Below are 14469 nucleotides of genomic sequence, written 5' to 3'. Positions count from 1 at the left end.
TTGTACACTAGTGTGAATTACAAATTTTAAAAAATGAAAATTATATAGTCGTATGGGTACTCTTTTTGTAGATCTCAAAAAGAGCTTTCCGAATATATAAAGTTTGTGAATTTTGGACGAGCGGTTCGAAAGATAAATGATTTTTTAATTATTTATATATTGTTTAAAATTGCTGATATGGTCATGAGTCATTTCTGTGAACCCTACCCTACCCGCCAGTTTTTTAACCGTATCCTACCCTATCCACTATTTGGCGGGTAGGGTGACGGGTAAAGATTTTCTTAACCGCCAATAAACGGGTAGGGTGGCGGGTATAGGCCATATCCTACCCACCCTACCGGTTGTGCAACCCTAAAAGTGTCCATAATTAGTTTAACGGGACCAAACCCGTTTTGTTTTGTGTGAAAAGAAACCGTTACTAGTCGGATTAACCCGAGCCCATTGTACTATCCTGAAACCGTTAATACAATAGGTCCCCATTTCAACCACCTGCAAATTATCTTAAAAGTGTTGGCTATAATATCATCATGGATAAAACAGCAGCAACCAAAAAAATACTCCTACATGACAAACCTCGATAATAGTAAAAATGACTATGTTTCAGTACAGTATATTGAATCTAGTACGTATTAAATTGCATCAGAAGGCAACAATATTAGAAATTATTGCTATTAACTTCATCTTCTTACACGAATCTCGGAGATTATTGCAGAAACATTTTTGCTATAACACGATAATAAGCACCTGCTGGAAATTATTGCGTTCAATAGAGAAATGAATTTGACTTCACAGAAAAGATCCAATATCAATCCAAAAAATTGAGGAAACAGTTGAGACGGCAATGACGCAAATAAAAAATGCAATCAAGCTTAATCTGCCAGTTCCTGCTGGTGAGCCTGATATGAGTACGATTATCAATTGGGGCAAACGTGCTGGTCTACCTATATTGGAAGGTTACAGTTTGGTCCCAAATACATTTACCTTACGCCCTCCACAATGATTTTCTTTGGTGTTATTGTTCTAATAAACCAAAAGCTTGATTACAGCCCGAGAACTTCAGGATATGTCTATATTTTCTCTTCCTACACCTTCTTAAGGGTGGGTCTATTATGTCCCATTGGACGCCATATGAATAGTATGAGAAAGTAACAAAGTTTAAGATATGTTTTGGAAGTAAAGCCAAACGTGTTACAAAGTTCTAGATTATTCTTGTTATTACAGTTCACATAGATGCAACTGCTGACTGCAATTAACAGCCTAAGCTAGTGAAATTAAGACTAAGTTGATAGCGAAACAACCTCATTGTAAACAAAAGCTTTACCTAGATCAACTGAAAATTGTTCTTTATGTAATGTATTCTTTAAATATACTCTCTCCGTCCCAAATTAGATGAGCTAGTTGGTTTTAAATTTTGTCTCATAAATAGATGAGCTATATCTCTAATTAAGGGGATGTTTCTTTTTTATTTATCGATCAAAGAGAATAGATTAAAAAGCACACAAGACATGTGCGGGCGGATACAACTGACAAAGAGCGAAAAGGCCAGAGAAACAAAAAACAATCAAACCAAAGACGTTTCTAAGAAAACAAAGAGTACCAACAAAAGAAGACACAACTTGTGAACCTAACAATCCAGGAGCAACTTGCAGATCACAATGAGTGACCACTGCCTATCGTCAATTAGCATACTCATCAACATCTTCTATAATTAAATCATCGTGGTTTTTTGCAAAACTGCTAAACATTTCTTCGATTAGTCTTTTGAGATGGAAACTCTAAGCTCCATGAAGAACCAAACTCCAAGAGCTTGTATGACGAGACTTTGCTAGGAGCTTTAGAATTATGAATCTTTTTTTTTTTAAACCTGAAAGGGTACCATTTGGAAACATACATGTGCCTTTGCATTTTATACTCAATTTCATGCCAATTCTTGTCACTGTTTTGGACGATGACGGCTTTGCGACGCTTACCTTTGAATCTTCTAAAACTAATTGGGAAGAGGCTACCTCCCCTTGTTCTTCTTCTTCGAAACCATGAAACTTGTTATGGGATTCAAAACCGGGGGGAATAATAGGATCAATTGCAACTTCCACAACCGATTGACCATTTTCAGGAATAGGATACGAGTTCACTGTATGAGTCTGCAAGTGATTTTATTTTTTATTTTTGGCGGCACCTTTCTTTCTTTTATAAGAAACCCACTCACCAAGCACCTTTTCTTGTTCAATTATCCTCCCATCATCCACACACGTCACTGCACTTGGATCAACGGTAGTAGACGATGCTTTCGGAGCAGCAAGCCCACTCAAGTCATTCTAACAAGGCAGCGAAAAAGACTCATTAGCTTCTTGATTGCCTGCATGTTCAATCCCATGTAATCTAAGAGCATCATCCCATTTCCCAATAACTGCTCTGTCATGCTCTACATGTCCATTCTCCGCGGCAGCATCCTCCACCTCTATAATCTTTGTAGCCTCATTCTCTGCACACTTTTTCCCTCACGGAAACGAATTCTTCTTCATCATCTTACCTGATGTTGCGCAAGAACTCTTACAGTGACCAAAGGAAGAGCAACCATCACATCTTGGTGGCTTCCAAGAGTACTCCACCGAAAATTGAAACTCAATTCCTTCAAAATAAACTGGAATACAATCTGGATAGTCGAAATTTACATATATTTCCATAAAAACTAGCAAATCTCATCCTAGTTCTAGCTATCGTGTGCTTGTCAGTAAGTAATAGAACCCCCAAATAGCTAGCTATCCTACTTATTCCTTTGACATTCCATAAATGAATGGGGATGTTCTTCAAGTTTAGCCGAATTGGGACGGTCTTCATTCCTTGCAGTGATTGTTCCACAAATAAGCACCATGTTTTGATCAAAAACAGTTTTTTTGAAATGAACACTGACCCAAGATCCATGGAAGCCAGTCTATCTTCTTCAAGGTCAAATTTAAAGATGAAGATGTTATCACCGTTCATAGTCAGACGAAATTCACCTTGAGTTTCCAAATATTTTTCAGAGCACTCTCAACTGTAGGAAAGTGAACTCTACTACTATTTGTACCCTATTCAAATAGTGTACGTGCAAACCGCACAAGCTATTTGATATCGGTAAAATGTGGGTTTATTGAGGAAACCCACATGGCTTATTAAAGAAGTCCGACTGGGTTTATCAAGGAAACCCAGTGGTTTATTAAGGAAACCAAAAATGGCTTATTAAAGAAGCCGATGGGTTTATCAACGAAATCCAGTGGTTTATTAAGGAAACCAAAAATGGCTTATTAAAGAAGCCCGACTGGGTTTATCAAGGAAACCCAATGGTTTATTAAGGAAACCAAAAATGGCTTATTAAAGATGCCCAACTAGGTTTATCAAGGAAACCCAATGGTTTATTAAGGAAACCAAAAATGACTTATTAAAGAGGCCCAATGGTTTATTATGGAAACAATTAAAGATGAATATAAATCTCAAGAAATAAATATGGTTATGTTGAGATAACTATGAATATGGAGAAGACAGCTTAGAATCTCTCAAGATATATCCAGATCTATAAAGATAAACATAAATCTTCTTGGATAAATTCAAATCTTGACAAGATAGACATGGATCTTTCAAGATGTGCACAAATATGATGAAGATAAACATGAATCTTCTAGGATATATCCATATATTGGAGAGATAAGTACAAATCTAAGTGGTTATCCAAGATAACTACAAATCTCATAAGATAAAGGTAAATCTTAGTGGTTATTTGAGATAACTTCAAATCATAACAATTAGATTTGTTTTCTGCCTATAAATAGAGGCTGAAATCCAACTCAAAAGGTACACAATCACAATTACTTTTCTCCTCTAAAAAGCCTGTTTAGAACTCTCTCTGACTTAAACATCGGAGTGTCTTTGCAGGTACCCCTCATCTTTCATCTACAATTCTGGAGAAATAAAGAAATGGCGGAAACTCGATCAACATACACAAATCTTGAAGATTGTTGGAGTAATTAATTTTGCTCCAACATCTTTTGGCGCCGACTAAGGGGACCCGAGAAAAGAGAATTGTGTTCTGCCGATAAGAAAAGTATCACAAAAGCGTGGAATCATGTTCCTCGACTCATCGCATCTGTAACAGTTGGAATCACTCATAATATTACATCAGAAGCCTATCCGGATGAATATAGTTCGGAAGATGAATATGGAAGTTCAAGCAAAAAACAAAACTTATGCTTTCTGATAAAAAAAATTTATGTCGAGACCAAGCAAGAGTTTTTGTAACGTTACATCCTTGAGTTCGTATTGTTAATGGTGGAAGCAGCGACACACATGGAGAGATGAAACTATGGCGCAAAGCCTCATAATCATGAAGAAGTAATCGTCCGCAAGATATCCAGTTCAACAAATTCATGTTTACAACAAACTGGAACACTACACAGATGTTGGCCACGTCATGTTTAGCCACGCCGTCAACGCCAAGATCTGACAACCTATATCTATCGGTTACTTCAAAGTTTGCCAGATATCAAATACAGACGGATTCATCGACCATGATCCACAGACGCTACTTATCTCTTCCATTCCAAACTGGTTTTGTTGAGATTATTAGTCCCACATTGTTGGGCAATCTAAGATCCTGCGGTTTATAATCCCTTAGGGTCTCTCCACTCATTGTCAATTGGTTTTGAGTTGGATGCCCGTAAACTTTAATATGGTATCAGAGCAGGCTATTTGCGACGAGTCATTAGACCGCTCCTTTACTCCGCGTCACCCGATTTAATTGTCCACGTGTTAGACCCAACGAGGCTACACGTGAGGGGGCGTGTTGAGATTATTAGTCCCACATTGTTGGGCAATCTAAGATCCTGCGGTTTATAATCCCTTAGGGCCTCTCCACTCATTGCCAATTGGTTTTGAGTTGGATGCCCGTAGACTTTAATAGGTTTGCGTATCTTTAAGCCTTTTTCTTATATTTTCAATATAATCGCCTACACATACCTAGATATATATAGGATAATTAGATAGTCTTGGTGCGTAAATCTGTATGTGTACATGTATGAAAATCCAGACAGTATGATCAAATAGTATTAATGGTGTCTTTACACCTTAGCTTCGTGGTCTGAACTTAGCCTTAACATGGAGGATCCGCATATAGGAGTCCTTAACTATTCGTATTTCGCTAGCACCCAGCTTGACCATTAGATCTATCGTGACATAAAGTTAGCAGCTTATTGTTTAATCAGCATCATGGAATGATGTATCCATCTTTCTTCTTTCTTGCTACTAACACAATGCGGAAAAGTATATGATCTCGTAATTACAGTTGAAACGGTTCCAATCAAAGCTTCTTCCAAGCAACGACACTAAAAGCATCAAAAGAATCTGGAAATTTCTACTAAAGCATTCAAGGGTCAAGCATAGCACAAGGCCAATGCGTTTATAGAAGGCACAAATATGGAGTCTATTGTGCTCAATGTCTCGAGGAAAACGATGAAGTCTCAAGGGAGTTCTTAATCGTTAGATGCCAGCTAAATCATGATTAACCCTTGTTGTCAACGACAAAATTTGATAAGGAGGCGTTACACTTGCTAGCCGTAATGAAACTAAAGCAATATGAGATCCCGCAGATACAAGACAGAGACCCTTGAGGAGGCCTAGTTAACAGCTCTAAACCTGTGTACTTTTGGATATACAACGACACCAAGTCTGTATGCATTTGAAGACGCAGTAAAAAGAACGCCTTACTCTGCAACAGCTCAAGCTCTACTGTGTAGGGAGCATTTACGCAGACCGACACACGTCTCCAGTCTCGCCAGCAACTGGGACCCACCGTATGCTAGATGTTACCCCGCACCCCAGCTTGACATACACTGTTGTTCACGTTCATAGTCAGGATGTCGGGAGACGTGCAGACATGAGTAAGCTTCCGCTATCACACAACTTCATGGAGTCTAGAATTCAAGCACATGTGTGGTCACCTATATCAACGATAGCTGCAAAGTTGCGCCAACAAAAATCATTAGAGTTCAACAGCACGAGGAGAGGAATCACTGCGTTCCAACTTCAAATGCAGTAGTGATCAGTCTCCCTGTCACGAAAACAACGAAGCTTGAGTTTCTCTAGACTAACATGATGTTTGTGTCGCGAGTGCAAATCCATGACTTCTTTACCAGTTATAAAAAAAAAATTAAAAAAAATCGGAGGAACCACACGGTTGACATCCTCTGCTCTTGATCTCGGCGATTTTGTAAAGCTGCTGTATATTAGATCGATTTACTACATAAGCTAAATGCAAGTGGAGGCGACAACATCTGGAAATCTAGTATATAGAGAGTTCGAGGCATAACAGAACCAAACCACTACAGCAGAACCAAGTTCGTGTGAAAGCCTCTCGGAGCCGCAAGTTCTACGATCGCACCTTGAGTTCAGAAAACGCCTAACTTTCCGTGAGCTCCCAAACTTTGCACCTGCAGACAACGGGGCGTGGCTATACACTCCTATCACAGTATCTCAGTGCGAAACATGCTCATACTTAACATACTTCGGAATGACAGTAAGGATATAACCACAACAGTATAGAGCCCAAGTCTCACACGAGTTTGGGGAATACCAACACAAAGGTACTGACTGTCACGGAATCACCCAAGATCAGCTTCCCTCAATTCAGCAAGGACGGGCAGCAGAGTGTAGAACCATTATACCATTATATCTAAAGAGCTACAAAAAGACAACAAAATCATCCGCCAAAGTTGTAGAGTTGGCATCTTGGATTCAAGCTCGTTTATAGCGATTACGCAAGGTCGCCAATATTACATCCGAGAACTTTCCATGGAGGACCTGTATGATGGGGCACAAGCTGCAGTTCGTCTCGAATAGGTGAGTCCTCGTCTTCTTTACTAGAACGTCAATGAAGGACGGTGAACAAACTAAGGTCCAAGGACCACGAGCGGGAAAGATCTCACTTGCATGTTTGTTTCCGTAAGAGTAAACTCACAAGCACCACACCATGACGCGAGGATGAGGAACACTTCCTTGCCACTGCTACGATATCGCAAAAAGTACAACGCCACTTATATGAATGGTAAACTAGAGTTTGTATAAGAAGCAAATTCTAAAGGAAACCAAAATATGATTTGATTTGGTGGTTCTCTTTTAATCAATCGATCCAAGGAAGAGCACAACACTACAAGTGTTACCGAGGGCCACGCTTGAGGGCAATTCCAAATGGAAAAATCACAATGGAACCAGAAATAAGATGACAACGGAAAAGATACTTGATCATAAGCCCAGAGCCATCTAGCAAGTGTGGAACGGATATAATAGATCTAGTTCCTGCTTCACATGGAGTCGTCTGTTCTATTTGGGAATATCTCTACATATATTGGGGGCGGCTAAAGTGACTCCGAGCATGCAATCAAAAGCAACTTGTTTAAAAAAGTCGAACAATAGAAGACATATTTTTCAGTGTCATGGCGAGTAATGGGGCGGCTAAGGTTGAAGGAACGAACGCCTGGGGAGGTAAGTCCTCACCGATTGTTACATTATAAATCGAGTTTATAGTCACAATTTAGGGCATTTTCGCATGTATTTATTAAAGAAATACTTGCATTGTTTTTCTATTAAAGAGAAAAACAAATACGAAGTGTTTTGCTTGTCAAGGAAATAGTTGCAATGTTTTTCTAGAAAAGAGAAAAACAAAGACAAAGTGTTTTGACAGAAGTACTTCAAGAATAAGAGTAAAATATCTCAATAAAAGATGAAGCAAAAGGAAATATATGACAAAAGATATAGCCGTTCAACCTGTACACCAGAGATTGTCGTACATTCGTTATTCGCAGGCACAAGAGGTTTGAGTCAGCAAATTCTACACCAGTACGAGAGCATGTAGGCAATCACTGTGCCTAACAAGTTACGGGAGCAGCCTGCATTCGGGTGAGTTCTGGAAATATCTTACCAAAGAGATGGAGAAAAATGTGTCAAAGCAAGACCGAAGTAGCTGGACAATTAACATGCCTAGTTAACTCTTGGTGGTACCTGCATTCGGACAAGTGGAAAATAGATAAATAAAATGCTATTCTATGAAAGAGAAACAACAAAATGGCTGGTCACTAACTCCTAGTTAGCTCACATGCCGCGTGCTAGGTACCTGCAGTATGAGGGTGCATGGAAATTTTATGTTGACATAAAACCAGACGCACTCCAAAAAGTTAGAAACGCTAAATTCGCGACAAGATGATCGTAAAAGTAACGGGGTCATCGTAGGCACGCTGCGACGGACAATCGGGATTATACTCTTCTTAATTCTTCAACAAGTTGAGAATTAAGAGGTGGCGATGTTTGTACCCTATTAAAATAGTGTACGTGCAAACCGCACAAGCTATTTGATATCGGTAAAATGTGGGTTTATTGAGGAAACCCACATGGCTTATTAAAGAAGCCCGACTGGGTTTATCAAGGAAACCCAGTGGTTTATTAAGGAAACCAAAAATGGCTTATTAAAGAAGCCGATGGGTTTATCAAGGAAATCCAGTGGTTTATTAAGGAAACCAAAAGTGGCTTATTAAAGAAGCCCGACTGGGTTTATCAATGAAACCCAATGGTTTATTAAGGAAACCAAAAATGGCTTATTAAAGATGCCCAACTGGGTTTATCAAGGAAACCCAGTGGTTTATTAAGGAAACCAAAAATGGCTTATTAAAGAAGCCCGACTGGGTTTATCAAGGAAATCCAGTGGTTTATTAAGGAAACCAAAAATGGCTTATTAAAGAAGCCCGACTGCGTTTATCAAGGAAAACCAGTGGTTTATTAAGGAAACCTAAAATGGCTTATTAAAGAATCCCAACTGGGTTTATCAAGGAAACCCAATGGTTTATTAAAGAAACTAAAAATGACTTATTAAAGATGCCCAATGGTTTATTATGGAAACCATTAAAGATGAATACAAATCTCAAGAAATAAATATGGTTATGTTGAGATAACTATGAATCTGGAGAAGACAGCTTAGAATCTCTCAAGATATATCCAGATCTATAAAGATAAACATAAATCTTCTTGGATAAATTCAAATCTTGACAAGATAGACATGGATCTTTCAAGATGTGCACAAATATGATGAAGATAAACATGAATCTTCTAGGATATATCCATATATTGGAGAGATAAGTACAAATCTAAGTGGTTATCCAAGATAACTACAAATCTCATAAGATAAAGGTAAATCTTAGTGGTTATTTGAGATAACTTCAAATCATAACAACTAGATTTGTTTTCTGCCTATAAATAGAGGCTGAAATCCAACTCAAAAGGTACACAATCACAATTACTTTTCTCCTCTAAAAAGCCTGTTTAGAACTCTCTCTGACTTAAACATCGGAGTGTCTTTGCAGGTACCCCTCATCTTTCATCTACAATTCTGGAGAAATAAAGAAACGGCGGAGATTCGATCAACATACACAAATCTTGAAGATTGTTGGAGTAATTAATTTTGCTCCAACAACTACCCACAAAATAGCCAACAAGAAAAGATTCACATTTCCTTATTTATTCTGAAAAATCAGTAGCAGACATGGAAATTTTCTTACCTTCAATTAATTTGGTTGTGGAAGAATAATTTGCCTGTAGAAGCATCTTCACAATCAACCTTCTCATTTGTGAGAACTGATCTCATTCCCTTTCTCCAATAACAAAGTCCCTGCCATCAGTATCTCCCCCAGCCAAAGCAGTTGAAGGATTTGAGTTCAAAAGGGGGAATCCTTTAACCCCAAAGGAACCCCTGAATTCATTGCAAGAGAGACCATTCACAACTCACAGATCAGGAAGAATACCTCATACTAGAAATACAAAAGAAGAGGAATCTAAAGCAAGAAAAATCATGTGATTTGGACAAGAAATGAGAGAGAATCAGGGAGAATTAGATTTTTAGGGTTGGGTTTTCATTCTTTCGCCTTATCGCTCTCAGTTTCTCTCTCTTGAGAATTAGAATAGTTGGTAGAAAGTTAAGGGGATGTTTCTAAAACTATCATCTTAGTTGATTATTGGTACCATAAGAAATATGTATAATTTCATAGTCATGTTTATATTCGTTAAGTATGTGTTTTAAAGTGCTTTTCAACTGCATAAAGTTTACGAAATACCGTAATATGGTTTAAGAGGTAAATCATTTCTAAGTTTTACTAGTTATTATCCATAAGGCTATAATAGTAAAAATACTTAAATATACTCCCCTTTCCTCATTGTCTTAAGAATTGTGCAAACTACAACTAGTTCATCTAATTTGGGACGGAGGGAGTATTTAAAATAATTACGGCGTCCGTCAAAAGAAATAAAAAAAAAAACCTTAATTTAACAGATTCATTGTGTAATGTATTCTTTATATATATTTAAAATAGTTACAACCCATCAAAAGAAGTAAAAAAAAACATTAATTTAGCAGAATAATAGTTGCTTGAACTAATATTTTAAATAGTAATTGAATTCATATAAGATGAAATAACTAATAATTGCTTGAACTCTGATGTACCTTCAAGTGGCTCTTTCTTGCAATGTCTTTCTCTGGAGAGGAAAAAGGCTTTTAGTGATAATTGTACACATAGATATGTCACGTTCGCTGGGTGCTTTTGGAGAATTGAAGTGATCAAGTTCCAGAGTCAACTTTCCTATAAGCCATGGTTTTATAGTTGTAAGACACAAGGGAGATACACTTTATTGTTCTTTAATTCATCTCCGTAGATTTCTATGAGTATTTCATCTGTTCCTGGGATCCCTTGAAACACGACCTCCCTTTTGTCGTCTCATTGGAAAGGTAAAATAGTTGTTTCAATCTATTTGTGGTTGCAACTTGCAGTGTGATCCTTGTTATTATTGTCATCGCAATCAAGTATCCATAGTTTCACAATATAACCACCAGGTACTCTACAAAGTAGAGCTACATGATCATTCACTTCTAATAAATCCCTAGACGAATCAAAGAAGTCTATAAACTCAGTATCATACATAATTTGATCAGCAATGAATTTAGGAAAGGGGATTGTTCTGAACTTCTCACTTCCCACATCAAATGCTACCATGACTTTCTCATCGCAAAGCCAACTCGTGATCCAATAGATTGAGCCATTCACATATATGGAACCAAATGTGCCAAAACAAGAACCATGTTCAAGTTCGTGTTGTGGGACTTGATCAATATCTATACTTCTCCATTTATTATCACCTAGAGTCAACACCTGGCGACCTACATAAACTGGATCAGAATCTTTTCTTGGATAACAATATGTCTTTAAATTCTGAAAACAAGTCACTTTGTGTTTCTTGGTTGCAGGATCAAATCCAAACTGAAATTTAGGATCAGTGTTTCCACTTGTACGCCTGAATGTTGTTGACATCCATGGTGTCAATTCTCGGGTACCCACATTGTATACACAAACACCGTATTCCATTGTTGTGTCAGTGAAACAGATCAAACCGTTTACCGGTTTCAAAATTCCATCATAACGTAAAGTTTATTTATCGATAACTTTATCAAATTCGATTGAAGTCGTCCACCTAACATTGTGAGCAATCTCGGTGTCTCCCATTCCTACTCTACCTATTCCCGCACACAAATCAGCTATCAATAGATTCGCTTGAAACGGCCTAGGTAAGATGCAACTTCTCCCCTTAAGGATGTGACCAAAATCTATATGTATGGGAACAAACAAGACGAGACGAGGGCGTAACTTTGATCGAGAATTGTATACACCATAAAATACGTTGACACGTGGATGGTGATTAGAAGCTGAAGCAAGATAATGTTAAAACAACGCGACACGCTACATCAATTCTAAGAGTGCTTAGAAACTAAACCAATGTCACTTTTGTAAATAACAAGTATCCATTTTCCCTATAAATAGGGGAAGATAAGGAAGAGAAGGGGACGGATTTTTGGGGAGAGAGAGGGAAGAGTAAGAAACCCACTACCTCTAAAGAGAGGAATAATAGCTGGGTAGTATTACTACCTTCGTTCTATCTTCGGAATACCTTCGTAATACCTTCGTTATATCTTCGTAATACCTTCGTTTTACCTTCATTACTAAGAAATCTCACTGAACTCCATCATCTTTAATGGATTTCATCAACTTTGTAACAGATCAAAACCATAATAGAACTTTGTTTTACCTTCCCGTGGATGTAGACACTCCGTTGTCGAACCACGTTAATTATCTTTGTGTGAATGTCTCTTTTATTACTTATATTTTATCATTTGCTCGACATATTAATTTATATCTTGTTGTTTTATTATTTTAGATCACTTGATTGTGATACTAGAAAAATGGTATTCACAATTTGGCGCTAGAAACAGGGAATGGGTAAAGAATTTATTCTACCTATTCCACATCTATTAGCTTTTTATTTTCTGGAAGTAGTTTTCACTTTCTTATTCTCTTCACTTGAGATTTTTTCTGATTTGGTGTTCTCACATAGAAAGTTTAGTTGAGTACCATTCAACTAAAAAATACCACCTGACAACACCCGTGTGTCAGCTTCTAAGCTTTTCCATTATCTGATCTCTCTTTGCTTTTACTCTTGGGATTTCTGGTTGTTAATCTTTGCTTCCATAAAGTGGTATTGTGATACCATCTCCTCTTTTGATTTAACTTTTAATAGCACAACATTCTAGCTATGTAAAATCTTTTTTTTCCCATTGCAGTTCAAGCCATGATCTGTGATTGTTAACTATTTGCGAAAATGATTCAACGAATCATCGTTTGGGAACTCATTTTTTTACATCTTTGTGTTCCTTTTAAATATTGAAATTGTTTACAACCTGTTTATAAAAATGTTCCCATAAATCATTCCTTTATCCTTCGTTCAGATCTAAAATGAAAGGGTAAAAATCACTTTTTAGTAAAGATTCATTTCAACTTAGTAGTGTTTAAACACAAATAATTCAAAAGAAAAAAGTGCTTTTCAGATCACAGATTACAAAAAGTTTTGATTAAAAACTTTTTATTATTTTCTTTTTCAAAAGATGTCAGATTATTAGTCAAACTACCTTATCTTGTCTACTTTATAACCTTATCTTTTCTACTTTATGTCTTTATCTTTTTTACTTTATGTCTTTGTCTTATCAGACAGTTTTGTTTTATCTTACTTCCTAGTTTTTATGAATTAATAAAGTTAAAAGTAGGCCTTTGAGTTTGTACTTTGTACCAGCATCCCAACGAAGGAGCTAAGAAGATAATGCTTCCATCCAAAACTCCGATGACGGCTCCGGTCCTCGTGCTTAAGAAGATAAGCCTTGTGACGATGGACTAGTTCTGAGGACGCAAGCCCAGTCTTGGTTCGATGCTGCCAAGCCCTCCCACGATAGTGCAACGCCTGATACAAGGATGAAACCCCAGCGATACACTCATGTTTTGAAATCATCATGTTTTGCTGATTGCTATGATGATCAGGCGTTATACAATCTCCGTCCATGTGTCAACGATGATGATCATTGAATACGAAGGTCTAGAGTCTTGCTATGATGTCTAAAGTCCAACGAAGATACAAAATCCAAATTCCGAAGACAAAGATGAAGTTCTGCTTCCACTCCTACAACCCAATCATGAAATCCGCTAAAAGAAGTCGCGATCATACAGACCAACGTAGCAGTCGTGCAGACAATGAGGAGCTGATCAGTCCTTAGTTGGGGGGCAGCGTGCCTTCCACAACTTAAAGTCCGCCGCTTTTTCACTTGAAAGTCCGGAACCCAATTCAAGGGGATATATCCTGGATGTGATTTCTATCAAACAAACTTCTTTGCTTTCGCGTTTTGTAGGGCCATGTCGTATGGATAGAGGCCTTATGACATATTCTTCACCGTCATAAGCACGAAGATGCAACATGGCCAGCGAAGATACAAAACTAAAATACCAGTGCAGGAAACTAAAAGAGTTCAGCTCAAGCCCAATCAAAAGCTACGGTATAACTCAAGTCTGATGACGACGATGGCATGAAGATGCCAAGTCTGATGTCGACGACGATGAGTTAGCCTACCAACCAACCCGATGAAGATGAAAGGAACCCAAAACTACAGTTTCCGTAGCACAAATCCGAGGACGATGATGGCTCTGATCCTCCAAGCGAAGATAACTACCCCCGCAGCATAAACCAGTTCAAGAAGGGGCAGTACTTCTTTTTAACAGTGAAGAGTAGTGATACTTCAAGCTTACTTCTTATACTAAGAGTACTTCTCCAAGGATCGATGTTTCTTATTTCCGAAGAATGCTTTGGAAATTTTCTTATACTTCTTTCCTTTAGTGACCATTACTGTTGCTTCGTGTCTTTCCACGACGACGATGGTTCACTTTTGGTAAAGACGAAGAGCTAGAGTCCGATGCCTATGGTGATTGCCAAAACCCGAAGCTGACTGCAGCTTTGAAACTAAGACGATGATGCAGCTTCGTTTAGATGACGATGATGCAACTTTGAAACTAAGTCCCGATGGTGCGGCTTCGT

Source organism: Papaver somniferum, unplaced genomic scaffold (genome assembly GCF_003573695.1).
Source record: "Papaver somniferum cultivar HN1 unplaced genomic scaffold, ASM357369v1 unplaced-scaffold_154, whole genome shotgun sequence".
NCBI classification, from domain to species: Eukaryota; Viridiplantae; Streptophyta; class Magnoliopsida; order Ranunculales; family Papaveraceae; genus Papaver; species Papaver somniferum.
Note: the sequence above shows the minus strand (reverse complement) of the source record.